The sequence below is a fragment of the Symphalangus syndactylus genome, chromosome 18 (assembly GCF_028878055.3).
Source record: "Symphalangus syndactylus isolate Jambi chromosome 18, NHGRI_mSymSyn1-v2.1_pri, whole genome shotgun sequence".
In the NCBI taxonomy this organism is placed as follows: domain Eukaryota; kingdom Metazoa; phylum Chordata; class Mammalia; order Primates; family Hylobatidae; genus Symphalangus; species Symphalangus syndactylus.
This window is the reverse complement of record NC_072440.2, coordinates 21,373,083-21,390,730: the sequence shown is the minus strand read 5'-3', so window position 1 is coordinate 21,390,730 and position 17,648 is coordinate 21,373,083. Positions and strand designations below refer to the sequence as shown.

Below are 17,648 nucleotides of genomic sequence, written 5' to 3'. Positions count from 1 at the left end.
TGCAGTGGCGCAATCTTCACCTCACTATAACCTCTGCCTCCCGGGTTCAAGCAATTCTCCTGCCTCAGCCTCCCAAGTAGCTGGGATTACAGGCACCCACCACCATGCCTGGCTAATTTTTGTATTTTTAGTAGAGAGGGGGTTTCACCTTATTGGCCAGGCTGGTCTCTTGGACAGGGTGGTATCAAACTCCTGACCTCGTGATCCTCCCGCCTAGGCCTCCCAAAGTGCTGGGATTACAGGCATGAGCCACCATGCCCGGCCAACAATTCTTATTGATTGCTTTTCTACAAGATAACCAATAAATCTCTGATAGAGACTGAGTCCCTCCCCATCTTACTACACATTTCATAGAAAAATCTGTTGTTCTACTGTCTAAAGCTTTTTATTATGGAAAATTTCAAACATACAAAACTGGAACAAACAGTGTAATAAATTTTTCCACCTCTCCGTCACCGAGCTTTAATGGTTAGCAACATTACGCAATCGTGTTGCATCTTTCCCTGTCCCCCAGATGTAATGTTAAATACTTCGGTATGCATATGTACTTGATAAAGACTTTTTAAACTTTCTATTCTGAAATAATCGTAGGCTCACAGGAAATTGCAAAAATAGAATCTAGGGTCCTGTATGCCCTTCACCCAGCTTCCTCAAAGGGTGACGTCTAGTCTAGCTGTAGTACAGTATCAAAGCCTGGAAGTGGACATTAATAGTATTTTTTTTTTTTTTTTTTGAGATAGAGTTTCGCTCTTGTTGCCCAGGCTGGAGTGCAATGGCGCAATCTTGGCTCATGGCAACCTCCACCTCTGGGCTTCAAGAGATTCTCCTGCCTCAGCCTCCCGAGTAGCTGGAATTACTGGCATGCACCGAAACAATATGTCTGTCACTGATTTTAAAAAGAAAAAAAAAATCCTCTCATAGCTGAACTCCTAAAAATCTACCTAACAGAATTTTCTAGTCCATTAAAAATTTTCCAGAGCATTTCAGTGGGTTTTGGACTCACTTGTTAAGATTTTTAAAATAAAATACCTTCCATTTCATTTACAAAAACATGCGATTGGCATCAGGGAGGATGGAAATGTACTGGCCAAATTTCAACAAATCCTTTGCATACTCAGTGGACGGGATGGAAAAATGAGTAACCCGATTTAGAAAGAAAGCCAAGGATGCGTCTGCTCCGTGTGCAGCTTCCTGTCCCAGACGGGATCTTTTGCAGGGAAAGCAGCCATTAAAACCCAGTCTCTAAACAAGCTGAACGTGAAGCCAGCCCTTCCAAACGCTCTCTCACTGAGCACGAAAGCGCGCATCCCAAAAAATGACCCCGTGTATGAACCCAGGAGGTTTTTGTACTATCAACAAAGTAAAAATTTTCTTTATTACATCTTTAGCTTGGCCTTTGGTTTCTGTTTTTGGTGTAGGTTTTATTACATACACAGTGAAACAGTAAAGTACTATATGTGTATACTTATTGTAACATACACTTATAATTACACCAATATCCACATATTGGGGGTGCATGCTCAACAGGTTTTGTTCTGGTTTTTACTGATAGGGCTGTGTGATCCAAGGAAGTTTGGAGAGCAGTGCTGTAGTGATGGACAAAGGCCCAAGGCTTCCTAATGGCTGCTGCTATTCCTCTCTCCTCTGCAATCTCTCTGCCTCTCTGCCCTTCCCCAGACAAGACCCCCGGCTCAGTTCCAGGCTGCAGATCAGACAGAAAACAAAGTCAAGGACCCCCATCTCCCACACATACAGCCTACCTGCCAGTGAGTGCAGTCTCCACACCTGTCTCTCACTCACATGCCACCCAGCAGGTGGCAAAGAGGCCAGCCCACGCAGTCTGCACTTTGTCCCAGGCTCTGAGACAGGGAACTGAGTTGCAACCTCAGCGCTATCACCTGAGCTGGACCTGAGACAGGTGACTGGACCTCTCTGACTGTGTTTCTTGGGGAGAAAAGTCCAGGTGAACTGTCCTGTAGCTAAGGCTTTTGGACTAAATGGCTTTAAGAATTTAGAATTTTTCCGTTTTTTGTCTTTTTTTTTTTTTTTTTTTTTTAACTAAGTCTCACTCTGTCACCCAGACTGGAGTGCAAAGGAACAATCTCGGCTCACTGCAACCTCCGCCTCCCAGGTTCAAGTGATTCTCCTGCCTCAGCCTTCCTAGTAGCTGGGATTACAGGCATAAGCCACATGCCTGGCTAATTTTTGTATTTTTAGTAGAGACAGGGTTTCATCATGTTGGCCAGGCTGGTCTCGAACTCCTGACCTCAAGTGATCCACCCACCTCAGCCTCCCAAAGAGCTGGGATTATAGGCATGAGCCACCGTGCCCAGTCGAAGTTTTCAGATTTCAGAAAGGATTATGCTGCTAGACACAGTGACACTCCTGGAAGGGTGGGAGCAGCACCCCAAAAGCAAACATATAGTACTTTCATAGGAAAACATACTGTTAGTCACCCTAAGTAAGAGTTTTAAAGGCCATAATTAGTATCACATCAATTCAGGTCAGATTTTTGCAGCAGAAATTAGTCTGCTGCAGACTTAGGAAGAACCTTTGGGATTTCTGAGCATTCTGAATTCTAGAACAGCAAAGAAGGGGATGTGGGCCTGGACCATCTTCCAGAACTGTAGGGAGGCTGATGAGGAAGCAGACATCCAGTGTGGTTTATTTCTATGTTTATTTTCAACTGTAATGGTATCCCTCCTCCCAACCTGAAATCCACTGAGAATGTGGCAGGAGCTGGCCGTGGGACCCAAAGTCTCACTTATCCCAAGACTGCCCCACCTCCCTCCTCTTCCAGGAAAGACGTCTTCCGGCTGGCCCCCCATCAGAGACATCCTTTCTCAGATAAGCTGTGCAGCTATGTCATCACTGAACTTGGCCACCTGCCTTGGAGTTTATTTCAGGAGCATCCCACCATCTCACCCAGATTCTATCGTCAGAGTCATTTTAACTCATGTTTGAGGGACACCTTACTGCTGCTATCCCCTCCGCCCATGGACTTTATTATGTGCTGTGTGGTAGGCTGAAGAATAATCCCCCAAAGATGTTGACACCCTAACCCCCAGAGCCTGTGAACATGCTACCTTACATGGCAAAAGGGACTCTGCAGAAGTGACTGAGTTAAGGGTCCTGAAATAAGAGATTATCCTGGATAAACTGGGTGGGCCCATGTCATCACAAGCATCCTCGTAGGAGGAAGGCAGGAGGGAGAGAGCGAGAAGAGGGCAGCGTGACAAAGGAAGCAGAGAGAGGAAAGTGGAAGCTGCTATGCTGCTGCCCTTGCAGATGGCGAAAGGGGCCACAAGCCACGGATGCAGGTGGTTTCTAGGAGCTGGAAGAGGCAAGGAAATAATTCTCCCCCAGAGCCTCCAGAAGGAGAACGGCCCTGCCGACACCTTGATTTTAGCCCAGTGAAACACATTCTGGACCTCTGACCTCCAAAACTGTAAGATAATTAATGTGTGCGCACGCGTTTTATTGGTTTTTCTTATTGTAAGTAATCTGTAATTTGTGTTTGTTTTGTTTTTGAGAGGGAGTCTCACTCTGTGGCCCAGGCTGGAGTGCAGTGGTGCGATCTCGGCTCACTGCAACCTCTGCCTCCTGGGTTCAAGCGATTCTCCTGCCTCAGCCTCCAGAGTAGCTGGGGTTACAGGCGCGCACCACCACGCCTGGCTTTTTTTTTCCTTTTTTTTTTTTTTTGAGACGGAGTCTCACTCCGTCACCCAGGCTGGAGTGCAGTGGCACGATCCTGGCTCACTGCAACCTCTGCCTCCCAGTAACTGGGACTACAGGCACATGCCACCATGCCCTGCTAATTTTGTATTCTTAGCAGAGACAGGGTTTCACCATATTGGTCAGGCAGGTCTTGAACTCCTGACCTCGTGTTCCGCCCACCTTGTCCTCCCAAAGTTCTGGGATTACAGGCGTGATCCACCGCACCCGGCCAAACGCCTGGCTAATTTTTTATATTTTTGGTAGAGACAGGGTTTCATCATGTTGGCCAGGCTGGTCTCGAACTCCTGACCTCAAGTGATCCACCCACCTCAGCCTCCCAAAGTGCTGGGATTACAGATGTGAGCCACCACACCTGGCCTAATTTGTGTTTTAAGTCACTAAGTTTCTGGTAATTTGATGCAGCAGCAAGCAGCTTGCAAATGCAAAACAGGTTTGAAGGGCTGAAGTCATTTGCCTACAATCACCTGACAAATGGTTCTTCCAACTGCCGCTGCCGCTGCTGTGCTGTGAAATCTGCAGAACTCTGGAGCCTGACCACCTAGACCTGACCTCCAGCTTTGCCACTGGCTAGCTTTGTGTCTGTGGGCAAGTTACACAACCTCTCCTTGCCTCAGCTTCCTCATCTATAAAATTGGGATGCAGCCATACCTGCCTCTGAGAGCGCAGGATGGAATAATGAGTGAACGCGGACAGCACTGAGAAGGTCTGGCACCATGTGAAGTCAGCTGCCATTGCTCTCCCACTTCCTCCTTCGGCCAGCCTGGGATTTCATGCTCCCAATAGTCTCTGGGACCCAGGTTCTGTTGCTGGGTATTTGCTCTCTTTAAATCTTCTGAGGTCATATTTTCATTCATTAGTTTCAGATCCAAACCCTTTAGAGCTGCAGCCACGAAGTGCTCACTCAGGCGGCTGCCACCCACGGGCCAAGCTAAACTAGCAACCCGTTCACATATATATCCCTGCAATATTCACGCAGCCTGGGAGGGCTTTTGTTCTCTTATTTAATATAGATGGAGAACCTTCCATATTACCATAACTCGCTGGTTGGGGTCGGACTCGAGCGCTGTTCATCTGAACTGACCGCTCTGCTCCCACTCCAGCCGCCTGGGAATGACAACGGGAATGACAGCCGGCCCTCCTGCCTTTGGGGGTTGCCTGGGCTCTCTGAGCTTCTGGGCGGCTGCATTGTGGGGGGAGGCTGATCCACATCAGAGCAGGTCAGCAACCCACAGCCTGGCCCTTCTCCAGAGGGGATTAGAGGGAAAGAGCAGCCACTGGCCAGGCACTTCTGCCTGGTGAGCCTTTTGAAAAGGATCACATGCCCTCACAAGGGGTCAGGGGTCCACAGCTCTCCTTCCGTCTCCCCTTCAATCAACACAAACAAGCTGAGGCCACTCTAGCAGCTCCACATTTCTCCCCCTTCTCCTGGGCCAAGTTCCCAGGAATCTCTCAACCAGGAAAGAAAAATCATCCAATCATGTACATATCTGTCACTTGGGTGGGGGTGCAGAAATAAAGGGGAACAACAAAGAAATCCAAAGTCCCTCAGCGAGGGCTTACTCAATTCAGCCCTGTAATTAGGTCCTGTCCTTTAGTATATACCAGTCCTAATTTTGATGATCTCAGTTTTCTCTCAAATTGAGAACAATGGACCAACACTCAGCCTCTTTAGCTGGATTGTTGAGCCCCTCTACATGTGACCACCTTTCCAGCCAGCTAAAATCCCATTGGGCACTGAGCAGATAGATAGGTCCCCTGCAGATTCAGCCAACAGTCCTACCGCCCCATGGGAGCAGGCTGTCTAAGCCAGGATCCCTGTACCTGCTCTGTCCCTGTAAGCAAGAAGCCTGGCTCCAGCCAGAACACCCTAGATTTCTCATGCCAACTTGAATTTCATTCATGCAAACACATACTGAGTCAGGTAAGCCATCAACCCACCCTGGGTATATACCCAGCAAAGAGCGCACACGCGCCCCCAAAAACAAGAATGAATTTCACCGAAGAGGCTGGATATAACCCAATGCCTGTCCACAGGAGAATGAATAAATAGTGGTATATTTGGTGAACGCCTACGCAGCAGAGAAAAAACCAAAGGGCCACTACAGACAACCTGGATGATCTGACAGTACTGCGGGAAGGCAGCCAGACACCGAGGAGTCCATTCTGTACACTCCATGTGTGGGAGGCCCAAACAGGCAGCGGCGCCACGCGAAAGTGCCAAGGTGTGAGTGGTGACTACCGAGGGAGAGCGAGTGGCCAGGAGGGGGCCCCAGGGAGCTTCCTTGGGTGCAGGAACCATTGTGTGGCTTGATCTGGGCAGTTTACACAGAAGCCAGGGAGGTCAGAAGGCAGTGCAGAGGTGGAAACTAAGCTGGCCCTTGAAAGTCAGACAGGACCTGGGCATGTGGAGACTGCTCTGGAGGGAAAGGCAGGCAAAGGGAACTATATGAGCAAAGGCACGGACGTGGGGAGTTAAGGGGGCAGACAGAGGAAGGGGTGACAGGCCAAGTGCGGCTCAAGAAGAGGCCCAGTAAAGAGGGCCTGGGATGCCCAGTGCTGAGTTAAACTGTATCTTCCTGTCAGTGGGGAAGCCCCCAAAGGTTTCAGAAATCATGATGTGAGCCGATCAGAGCAAGGGTTGAAAATGACAAAGTCAGCCAACAGCAGTGTGTCCAAGGGGCCCAGAGAGCGGCTCCATCTCTCCAAGGCCGGGACTGGGGGTCGTATTTACCAAGCAATACCCAAGTCCTCACACTCGGCCCCTTTGTGAGAACCAAGCACATATTTTTTGATTAGTGGTCTGGGGCCCGAGTGAGGCTCCTGTCCTTGAGAAGTAGCCGGAACCTTGACCTTCCTACACTGCGCAGGAGGCAAGGTTACAGTCCTTATGTTTTTAATTTATTTTATTTTATTATTTGAGACGGAGTCTCGCTCTGTAGCTCAGGCTGGAGTACAATGGCATGATCTTGGCTCACTGTAAACTCGGCTTCCAGGGTTCACGTGATTCTCCTACCTCAGCCTCTGGAGCAGCTGGGATTACAGGCACGTACCACCATGTCTGGCTAATTTGTGTATTTTTAGTGGAGATGGGGTTTCATCATCTTGGCCAGGCTGGTCTTGAATCCCTGACCTCAAGTGATCCTCCAACATCAGCCTCCCAAAGTGCTGGGATTACAGGCATGAGCCACTGCACCTGGCCTATTTTAATTTCATGGAAAGGCCTACATTCACCTGCTTCAGCAATCAAAAGGTACATGGGATCTCCAGCAAACAAGCAATCTCCCGTGACCAGCACCCCCTCCAGAGGCATCACAATCACCGACTTCCTGTGTCTGCCCAGAGACCCCCTGGGCATAGACAAGCAAAGACACTTTTGATTCTCTTGCCTTTTACACTGATGGCAGCTCCGAGACACACCGCCCAGACCTGCTTCTTCCCTCGGCAATCCACCTTGCTGATCAATCCGGCACAGTGCGTGCAGCGTGCATCTTATTTATTATGGTCACGCGGTATCCCATGTTTGGACGGGCCACGGTTTGTTCGTGGCTCCCTGCAAATGAACATTTAAGCTGCCTCCAATCTTTTGCTATTACAAATAAGGCAACAATGACTAACCTTGCAAATAAGTCATTTTGCACACATGTTAACACACCTGTAGGATAAATTCTGAGAGGTAGAGCTGCCGGTGAAAGTGCAGAAACATCTGTAATTTTGGAAAATATTGCCAGAGAGGCACAGTACATTTAAATTGTTCATCCAAGAAATGAGCCTCAATGTTGGGGGAAATATAGACAATATGTAGGTTTTTGTTTGTTTTTTGAGATGGAGTCTCGCTCTGTCTCCCAGGCTGAAGTGCAGTGATGTAATCTCAGCTCACTGCAACCTTCGCCTCCCAAGTTGAAGCGATTCTTCTGCCTCAGCCTCCCGAGTAACTGGGATTACAGGCACGTGTCACCACACTGGGCTAATTTTTGTATTTTTAGTAGAGATAAGGTTTCACCATGTTGGCCAGGCTGGTCTCGACGTCCCAACCTCAAGTTACCTGCCCACCTCGGCCTCCCAAAGTGCTGGGATTATAGGTGTGAGCCACCGCAGCCAGCCAATACATAGTTTAAAGTTGTCCAAGTGAAGAAACGGTAGAGAAAGCCTGTTTTCAACAAATGGAGCTCTGGGTAGGGAGATGGTGCTGAATCCACACCGACCCCAACTCACTTGGTGCTCTGGTCCACACGCTTGCATTTCCCAGCTGTCAGTAAAAGGCTAGGCCCACTTGGCCCCTTGACCCTTCTCAGGGCTCTGATGTCCTGGTCCTAGGGCAGGTGGAAGTGTGGATGGTGACCTGAGCCACTATGACAAGCAGCCATAATTGGTCTCCCTGGGTGCCCATACCAGAGGAGGAGCAGGCAGGCCAGGCGGGAGGGGGTGGGGGTGCAGAGCCCAAGAGGGCCAAGTGCTTCCAGTCTGGCCATTCCAAATGAGTGGTGAGCACCTCTTGTCACATCCCCTGCACAAGCTGCAGGGGACACCACAGCCATGCAAGACCACTCCCACTCCATGACATTCACTCAACTGGCTCTGCTCCTGGGTCCGTCACAGATCTGTTACGTAACTCCTGTGCCCAACAGCCATCACCACCTAAGCATCAAGCCAGGGAGTTGAGGAGATGGAGGCGGGTCTCTGGAAGGCACACCGAGTGTCAAGTCAGGACAGCCAAGCCTATGTGGAAGCAGGGCAGGCCTTTCTCCCACTTCCACCAATCTGGCCCAACTACTGCAAACTGGGAATAGAAGGAAAGGTCTTCTGCCCCCAGCCGAGTAGGGGATACCTCTTAGCAAACCAAAGGCAGCGTTTGAGAGAAAGAACCCTCGTCAACCTCATCTCCCAGCCCAAGCCCTGCTCCCACTGACTGAGACGGCCAGGCACTCTAGTAAATCAAATCATACTTACATGCTCTGAGGTTACTGCTATTAAAATTATCTAACCTATGCATCCTGCATCTACTCAAAGCAAATATGTATTGTTTTGGAAAATCTAGATTTTCCCACATCCTATTTAAACTCCATTGACAAATATGTGTATAGATGCACTTCCTCCTCCTGGAGGTGAGGCTAGGACCCCACATGTTCTGGGAAGGGGTCACGAGACCTCTGCTCCTTGAGTTACCTGCCTGTCTCATTCCTCTGTGTGTACTCAAGGTGGTCCCACTTGCTGCAAAGCCCTCCTGCACTTCACCTGCCAACCTCCACTGTCCACTGAGCCTCAACCCAACTGCCCTTGCTCCAGAGAGCACTGGCTCCTCAGCTCACCACCAGGCTGAGCCAACTGCTGCCTCCCGGAACCCCCATGGTTTTAACCTGAAGCTTTATTCACGTGCTTTCTGGGTCTACGCAGCAATCCAATACACTGGGCTTCCCAGTGGGGCTGCAAGCTCTCCAAGGGCAGGTCTGTGTTGGCGGCAGCTACTCAGCAGGAAGGGCCCAGGACTCAAAACCAGAAAACCTGGGTGCTTCCTCCCCCAGTATCTTAGGCAATTCACCCCTCTGAGCCTCAGTCTCTCCATCTATAAAATAGATGCAATAATTTCAAGGTTTCAGGGCAGTTAAAAGTATTATATAAAACCATATATTTGAAATATAATTTGCGAAGCCCCACAAATTCCAATGAGAATATTAATATAATTCGCATATTAATATTAATTAATCTCCTCACACATACCCTTTGCCAACATCTATCATTCTGCCTCGCAGGCACCCAAACTGATTGCTGATGGGACCCCAGATTCACTGCTCATTCTGGATGAAACAAAAACCACAGGCACTAGAGGTAGAGACCAGGAGGCTCTGCCAGTAGCTACAGCGGTGCCATGGGGTTAGTTATTTTCTCTCAGAGCTTTTCGGTAAATGATGACCCAGAGGGCTTTGGGGAACAGCCCTGCTGAGTGGAGTGGACGTTCTCAGCCACTTGCCAGCAGGACAGGCCCCCTTCTGGGTGCAGGGAGTCCACGTTGGAGCAGGAGATAAATAAAGGTACCAAGCTCCACACACGTCCCTTGGAGTAGGGGGGCTGTCTGATCTGAAAATCCCTTTGAGGGTAACAGAGGCAGTAACTTCCGGAGGTCTCACTGCACCCCCTCTGTTGGGGAGGGGGACCATCTGGGACTGCCCATGACCCACAGGTAAAGGGTCTACGGATCCTGGCTTCCCAGAGAGGAGGCTGGAGTCTTCAGGAGATCACCAAGCATTTTAAGTTGGGAAAGAAGCAACAGGCACACGTGCTTCCACGTTTCTCCTTCCATCTTCATGGTCATATGACCTGCCCTACCTCCAAACCACAACCTTGGGAGCCAAAGGCATTCTAATCGAGGACTTCACCAGAGCCTGTGAGGTGGGCAGAGAGGGTACAAATAGCGCCCCTTGCCTTAGCAGGAGTGAAGCTCAAAGAGGGCAAGTGGCTTTGCCCAAGGTCACAGCTGGGTTTCCTGACTCAATCCAGTGCCCTGTTCACCACTCCTGCAACGGTGCCGTCCAGCTAAAAAAAGGCTGAAGACCTCATCTTTCCTGCAGCGAATTTGAAACAAAGCGCGAGAGCTGTTTTAGAACTTCTCTGATTCTTTTCTATCTATAGCTACCTTTCAAATGCTATGGGTAAATGTTTATAACCCGGTGTTAAGTAAACATGAGTGTGTTCATGCCTAGAAAGAACATCTGCCCAAACCTGAACCATGATTACTTCTTGATTTGGAAATTTGGGGTAATTTTTATGCTTATCCCCAGTCTTTCCTGTGCTTCAAGTTTACTATAATCAACAAGTACGGCCGGGCACGGTGGCTCACGCCTGTAATCCCAGCACTTTGGGAGGCCGAGGAGGGTAGATCAAGAGGTCAGAAGATCGAGACTATCCTGGCTAACACTGTGAAACCCTGTCTCTACCAAAAATACAAAAAAATTAGCCAGGTGCCGTGGCAGGTGCCTGTAGTCCCAGCTACTCGGGAGGCTGAGGCAGGAGAATGGCGTGAACCCGGGAAGTGGAGTTTGCAGTGAGCCGAGATTGCGCCACTGCACTCAAGCCTGGGCGACAGAGCAAAACTCTGTCTCAAAAAAAAAAAAACAAAAAAAAAAAAACAAGTATTACTTCTAACCTCAGAGAAGCCTATTGTTTTTCAAAGGTACAAGACTGAGATCAACGTGGCAAACTTTTCACCAAATATTCACTTAGTGGGATGTGACTTTGTAAAACATGGTTGAGCTGGAAGTGACACAGGTTCAGCACAAAGGCTTTCTGGGTGGATCTTTCCCCTGTGGTTTCCACCCCAGAGAAGGAAAAGGAGGTGTCCACCAAGCTTCCTGTCTCCCATCACAGGCCTAAGACCTCCCACACCAGCCAGCCAGACTCGAGGCTGTTTAGTGAGCACCACCGGCTCCTGGAATAACCAATCCTGTTCTAACCACCTCTAATATCTTTTTTTTTTTTTTTGAGATGGAGTCTCGCTGTCACCCAGGCTGGAGTGCAATGGCGTAGTCTCAGCTCACTGCAACCTCCGCCTCCCAAGTTCAAGCAATTCTCCTGCCTCAGCCTCCCAAGTAGCTGGGACTATAGGCACGTGCCACCACACCTGGCTGATTTTTTTTTTTTTTTTTTTTTTTTTTGAGACGGAGTCTTGCTCTGTCACCCAGGCTGGAGTGGAGTGCAGTGGCGCAATCTCGGCTCACTGCAAGCTCCGCCTCCCGGGTTCACGCCATTCTCCTGCCTCAGCCTCTCCGAGTAGCTGGGACTACAGGCGCCCGCCACCACACCCGGCAATTTTTTGTATTTTTAGTAGAGACGGGGTTTCACAGTGTTAGCCAGGATAGTCTCGATCTTCTGACCTCTTGATCTACCCGCCTCGGCCTCCCAAAGTGCTGGGATTAGAAGCGTGAGCCACCGCGCCCGGCCTGATTTTTGTATTTTTTAGTAGAGGGGATTTCACCACGTTGGCCAGGCTGGTCTCCAATTCCTGAGCTCAAGTGATCTGCCCACCTCGGCCTCCCAAAGTACTGGGATTACAGGCGTGAACCACCGCACCCAGCCATATCCGTCATTTTTCAAGAATAATTATAGCTTTATCTTGAGTGGCAGTGCCACGAACCCATCCAACCATTCATTTGTTTAGTCAAAAACCACTTCACTACCTACTGTGTGCATTTCGCCAGACACTGAGCCATGATTAACTTAAGACTGGAAAAGTCACCAACCAGAAGCCACCCACCATCCTTCTACACCATACCCGAGCATAGGGCTTCAGCGACGCTAAAACAGCAGCAAACAGACACGTGAACAAATGCTACCTGGGTGTCTGCCTAATTCCAACTGTCAGCCACCTCTGCATTTAGATTTATCCTCTCCAGTCCTGAGGACAAGCAGTTTGGGAATGAGTGCCCGGTAAGAATGCTGGCGGATGCCAGGCACGGTGGCTCACGCCTGTAATCCCAACACTTTGGGAGGCCAAGGCGGGCAGATCACAAGGTCAGGAGTTCGAGACCAGCTTGGCTAACATGGTGAAACCCCATCTCTACTAAAAATACAAAAATTAGCCAGGCATGATGGTGGGTGCCTGTAATCCCTGCTACTTGGGAGGCTGAGGCACGAGAATCACCCAGGAGGCGGAGGTTGCAGTGAGCCAAGATCCTGCCACTGCACTCCAGCCTGGGCAACAGAGGGAGACCCTGTCTCAAAAAAAAAAAAGAATTCTGGCAGACTTAGACACACTGTTAGTACCTGCACCACATTAGTACCTGCTTTTCCACAGAGACGGAGGCGAAGGGGAGGGAATGATGAGAAAATCTACAACTTGGGTGACCCTTCAATTCTTCTCTCTGTGGCTGCCTCCCACTCTACCTCTTCCTGTTTCTGTCCTCTCTGAGGCTGAGAAGATGGCATTCAGCAAACATTTATTTCAGGTCTACTAAGTGCTGAGAATTAGTATCAAACAACTCCATAGACATGAACTCAGACCTCTGCTGTGCATGTGCTCTTCCTTCTACCTGGAGCCCACTTCTTCCTCCACCTTAATACATATCACCTCACTAGACAAGCGCCCGCCCAGGCGACAATGGCCTAAGGTTCCCTAAGAGCCCCCAGGACAATCATAATTGCTTGTGTGTCTGATTTCTCTCTCCCCAGCTCCTGAGGGCGGCTCCCCACAAACAGCCTGGCACACAGGCCTGCGATGCCTCCTTCTCAAATAAATGAATGGGCCTGTAAGGTCATAATAAAAGCATGTCCTGTGTGCCAGGTACCATGCTGAGCTCCATCAGATATTGGTCATGCCAGCCACATGACGGCCACACTGTTATTACTCCCATCTTACAGATGAAGGAAAGTGTATCATTTGTCTCCTATTTTTAAACAGCAGGAATTAGAACCTGGTAAGCATCTTGCCCAAGGCCACAGGGCTAATAAGCGCACAGATTTAAACTGCATCTCCCAATTCTCTCTCTGGGTCACCAGGACTGCTCGGCGCATTACCTCCCTCTCTCCCTCCTCCTCCCGTGCTCCTAGTGACCATTTCCTTTTAAGACGGAGTCTTGTTCTATCACCCACCAGACTGGAGTGTAGTGGCACTATCTCAGCTCACTGTAACCTCCACCTCCCGGATTAAAGCAATTCTCCTGCCTTAGCCTCCCGAGTAGCTGGGACTATAGGCGTGTGCCATCATGCCTGGCTAATTTTTTTTAGTAGAGACGGGGTTTCACTGTGTTGGCCAGGCTGGTCTCAAACTCCTGACCTCAGGCGATCTGCCCACCTCAGCCTCCCAAAGCTGGGATTACAGGTGTGAGCCACCACGCCCAGCCTAAGACTCTGTCTTAAAAGAAAAAAAAAAAAGTTCCAGCTGACCAGGCATGGTGGTTCACACCTATAATCTCAACGCTTTAGAAGGCCAAGGTGGAAGGATCTCCTGGGCCCAGGAGGTAGAAGCTGCAGCAAGCTACGATAGCACCACTGCACTCCAACCTGGGCAACAGAGCAAGACTCCATCCCAAAAAACAAAAAAAGTTCCAGCTCAGAGGAGCCAGTTCCCGGCAGGCAAGGGGTCAGCAGTGGGGCAGACACCGTTACAACAGCGGGCTCCAGAACCTGCCTTGGGTCACACAGGGTCTTCAAGACCAGAAGCTGCCAGAAGACAAGGGAAAGGCAGCGGGGTCTAAAAGCGATGCCAGGGGCTGTAGGAAAGCCAATGGGACAAAGGCCTGGTCTTCCAGAAGTTCTCTGCAGGAATGAAGGAGGGATGAGGAGGGATGGTAATACTGCCCCATAACACGTGGCCGAGCATGTCACATTCTTCTAGAAACTTTCAAGGCCTCCCTGTTGACTACATCAGGATCAAGTACAAACTCCTTGGCGGGGCCTCCAAAGGTTTTCAGGACACAGACCCAACACAGCCACAGGCAGTTCAAGCCTCTGCGTCTGAGAGGTGAGGCAGCTCAGACCTCCACATCTGACCGGAGTTCCCTCTACCTGGAACGCCCTCCTTCTCTTTCATAGGTCCAGCACCCCTCGTCCTTCAGGGCCAAGACGACTTCCAGCACCCCAGGGTTATGGGGGAGGAGCCTGGGCTCTGAGGTCAGACCTACTGGTTCAAAATCAGCTGTTCCACCCTCTGCTGCCTCCCCTACAAAATGCAGACAGTGACAGCCCCCACCACATTGGGTGGTAGGAAAATTAAATACAGTAATTCAGGAAAGCGCTTTGAACTGTGCCTGGCACACGGTAAGTGCTCAATAAACGGACTGTTGTTCCTATTGTCCTCTGGGCCCCTTTAGGGCCCTCTGTTTCCACCACAAGTAGGGCACTGTCTTGCACATATTTGTTACACATTGGGCTCCCTCTGCCAGCCACCTTTTAGGGGACTGCCCCAGCACAGTGCAGGGCAGCATGGTCTTTGGTGAGTGCTCACTACCCGGCGCTGCAGGGCCTGGGGCAGACCCCACACAGAGCTCTCCCAGGGGCCCAGCTATTGGCCTCCCAGAACTCCCACACCAAATCCCCAGTCTAAAGGCCCAGAGATGTGACTCGTTTTCAAAACAATAAAAAGCTGTACCCTGCCTTGCCGAGGCTGTTTCCACTCCAGGGAATTTACAGAGAAAAAATGAGCACAGCAGGGACTGGAAACAGCACTGAGCCCTTCTCAGGGTGAGGGACTGGGCAGGCCAGCCAGAGACCAGGAGCAAAACCTCTAAGACAGAGAGGGAGCAAATGGCCTCCGGACAGAAGCCCCTGCTCACAGAACTCGGCCAACAGGAAAGAACTAGGACAAGTGGCTCATTCACCCTTCTGCCTCGAAGCTCTTCTTTCTACTTGGTTGGAGAAATTCAGAAGGGGCTCCCTGAATAACCCACCACCACCGTGGGTGCAACAAATAAGACATCCCAAATCCCAACGACTGCACAAATGCTTCTGGGGGAATTCACAGCGCCTTCTCCACCCACATTAGCTATTGGAGCCTCGTATCCGAATTGGGGTCACTAAATCAGTGTCCATCTTCCCAGCACTGGGAGCCCCTAGAAGGCAGGCACCAGGTCCTTACACAGCTGCTGTGCAAATTACACAGGAAAATATATGTGGAAAGCACATTGATCATCAGACCGCTATGCCCCAGCATAGTGCCTGGCACATAGTAGATGCTCAGTAAGTTGCAAGACAAGATCTGGCAGCAAGAGAGAGGTCCTGGTTCAAGGATGATTCCATCCAAGCTTGCCACGTATCATGGAGAAGAGCGTCATGAATTCCCTCTGGGCCTCAGTTTATCGCATCTGCAAATAGGGACAACTGTTCCTTACACAGCTGCTGTGCAAATTACACAGGAAAATATATGTGGAAAGCACAAAAGCCTCAGATGAACATCAGTCAGTCATCCTTCAGGCTTCAGCTCAACCTTCTCCTTATGAGGGAGTCTTTCCTGCGGCCACGATCTCCCTCCCCGGGAACTGAACCTGCCTCTAACTCCATCTACTCCTTTGTTTGGTATTTTTCACATCATTGTGATCACCTGTTTCCAAGTCTGATTTCCCCCATGCTTGAGAGCTCCTTGATGGCTTGGGCATCAAATGTTTGTGTCCAGGTGGGCACACATACCTGGCTGCTGGGGCTCTCCCACCCCAGCGTCCCAGGTCCCAACTCTGATACGCACAGCACCCTAGGCAAGGTTCACAGGTGCAGAGCCTAGGGGTCCTACCAAGGAAGCTGAATAGGTAGATGGAAAGGGACACTGTAGGCATAACCTGTCAACGAAGTCACACCTCTGAGACCTGCGCTGCCTCTGCAGGTGCAGGTGAGCTTGTTTGCCTGGCTGACTCTGCAGCGCAGGGCCTCCAGGGCACAGATTGCTGCTTCTTTCCTTACAAAAGCACCAGCAGTCAGATAAATAATACATGGCCTTCACCTCACCACAGGTATCAGGCATGCAAATACCTGCTTTGCCCCAAAATGCCCTGGAAAGGAGGGAGGAGTAAAACGTCTGGCCTTATACAACACCTCCAGAGGGGATATGTATTAGGAATCCATGCCCAACCCCCAGCCTAATTGCCTTGCCTTGGCCTGGAGCCACCCAGCACTGGAGGTAAGTGGATCCAAGCGAGGTACCAAGGGTGTGCCCAGGAGGAAATGTACAATCCACGGGAAGGATACAGGCACCCAAAACCAGTCTCCACGGTCCCTTTGGAGGCAAACATCTTTCGAGCCCCAGGTCCCAGTCGATCCCCTTCCAAACCTGCGGACCTGTGTGGCGGGCGTGTACACCCTCCACTCACGACGCAGCCCCGAAAGCCCCCCGCCGACCACCCTCCCAGGTCACTGCCACCCGCACAGGGCACGGACGCCTCCCCCACTCACTCGGCCGTGCCAGTCGCCAGCACACCCACCCGGGAGCACACAATCCCTCCTGCAAAGCGCCTTGGTCCATCCGCCTCCCTCTCCCGGGGCCACCCCCTGCACAGGTCCGATTACACTCCAGGCGCTGCCCCCGCCACGTTGGCGTGGAAAGGGAGCGGGCACACCCACGGGCGATCTCGCGGGGCGGAGAGGAGGCACCGGTGGGGAGACGGATGCCCCCTCCCTCCGCGGCCGCGCCGGCCTCCGTAGTGCCCTCCCCGCCCGGGCGCCGGCGGCCGAAGCCGGGCGTCCCTCGCGCGGGCCTCTCCGAAACAAGCAGCCCCCCGCGCTCGGGAGTCACAGCTCCCTCTTGGGGCTCCCGGGCGAGGCCGGCCAGGCGAGATACCTCAGGAGCCCATGGCGGTGGCGGCGTGTGCGGACGATGCGCGGCAGCCGGGCTCTGCGGGCGGGGCGGGCGGGCGGCGCCGCAGCCCCGGAGTCTCCGCCGCCGCCGGCGCGTCCCGGGCCCAGTGGAGTGCCGCTGCAGCGCGCATGCGCTCTGGGCTCGCCGCCGGGGAGGGCGGGGCGGCGGACGCGGCTGAGATCACTGCCTGGGCCTTAAAGGGGCCGCGCCCCGAACCCCAGCCCGCCGCCCCGCGAGTTGGGGCGCGACCCGGGTTCTTTTGCCACTCAAAAAACCAGCTACGACCGGCCCCCAACCCCGAGAGCTTTCTGGGCTGCGATCTCTGCCCCTGACCCTCGCTGGTGCTTCACTTCTCTTAACCCTAATTTCCTCCATTTGAGCCTGTTTTGAAGATGAAACGAAATACAATGGCTATTTGTTGAGTGAAGGATGCGTGTGGAATTGTGGAATGAACGTGGACCGAGTGTTGTGTGCAATTAGGCCAGATGAAATTGCAAAGCACTGAAAGAGGCCTTTTTTTCCCACTCCACTTAGCAGCGATTCTTTCTTGCCCCATCTGGCTCTAGGCTGCCGAACTAGCAAAAGTCTTCAGATAGGGTTCAAGCCGCCTAGTCCATTTCTGTTCGCCGGTCCAGACATC

General features: G+C 51.3%; 1 protein-coding gene across 4 annotated transcripts in view; it reads right to left on the bottom strand.

Annotated features, from left to right (window-relative positions):
* The window catches only part of TMEM184B (transmembrane protein 184B), a 52,890-nt gene extending 35,736 nt beyond the window's left edge, over positions 1–17,154 (bottom strand). The window contains exon 1 of one of the 4 annotated variants that reach the window (XM_055251793.2): positions 16,991–17,154. The gene's annotated coding sequence lies outside the window, so the exon portion shown is untranslated. The remainder of the gene's footprint in view (positions 1–16,990) is intronic. The other 3 variants (XM_063623077.1, XM_055251790.2, XM_063623078.1) reach the window with 3 other exon arrangements.
* Between the last annotated feature and the right edge of the window lie 494 nt (positions 17,155–17,648).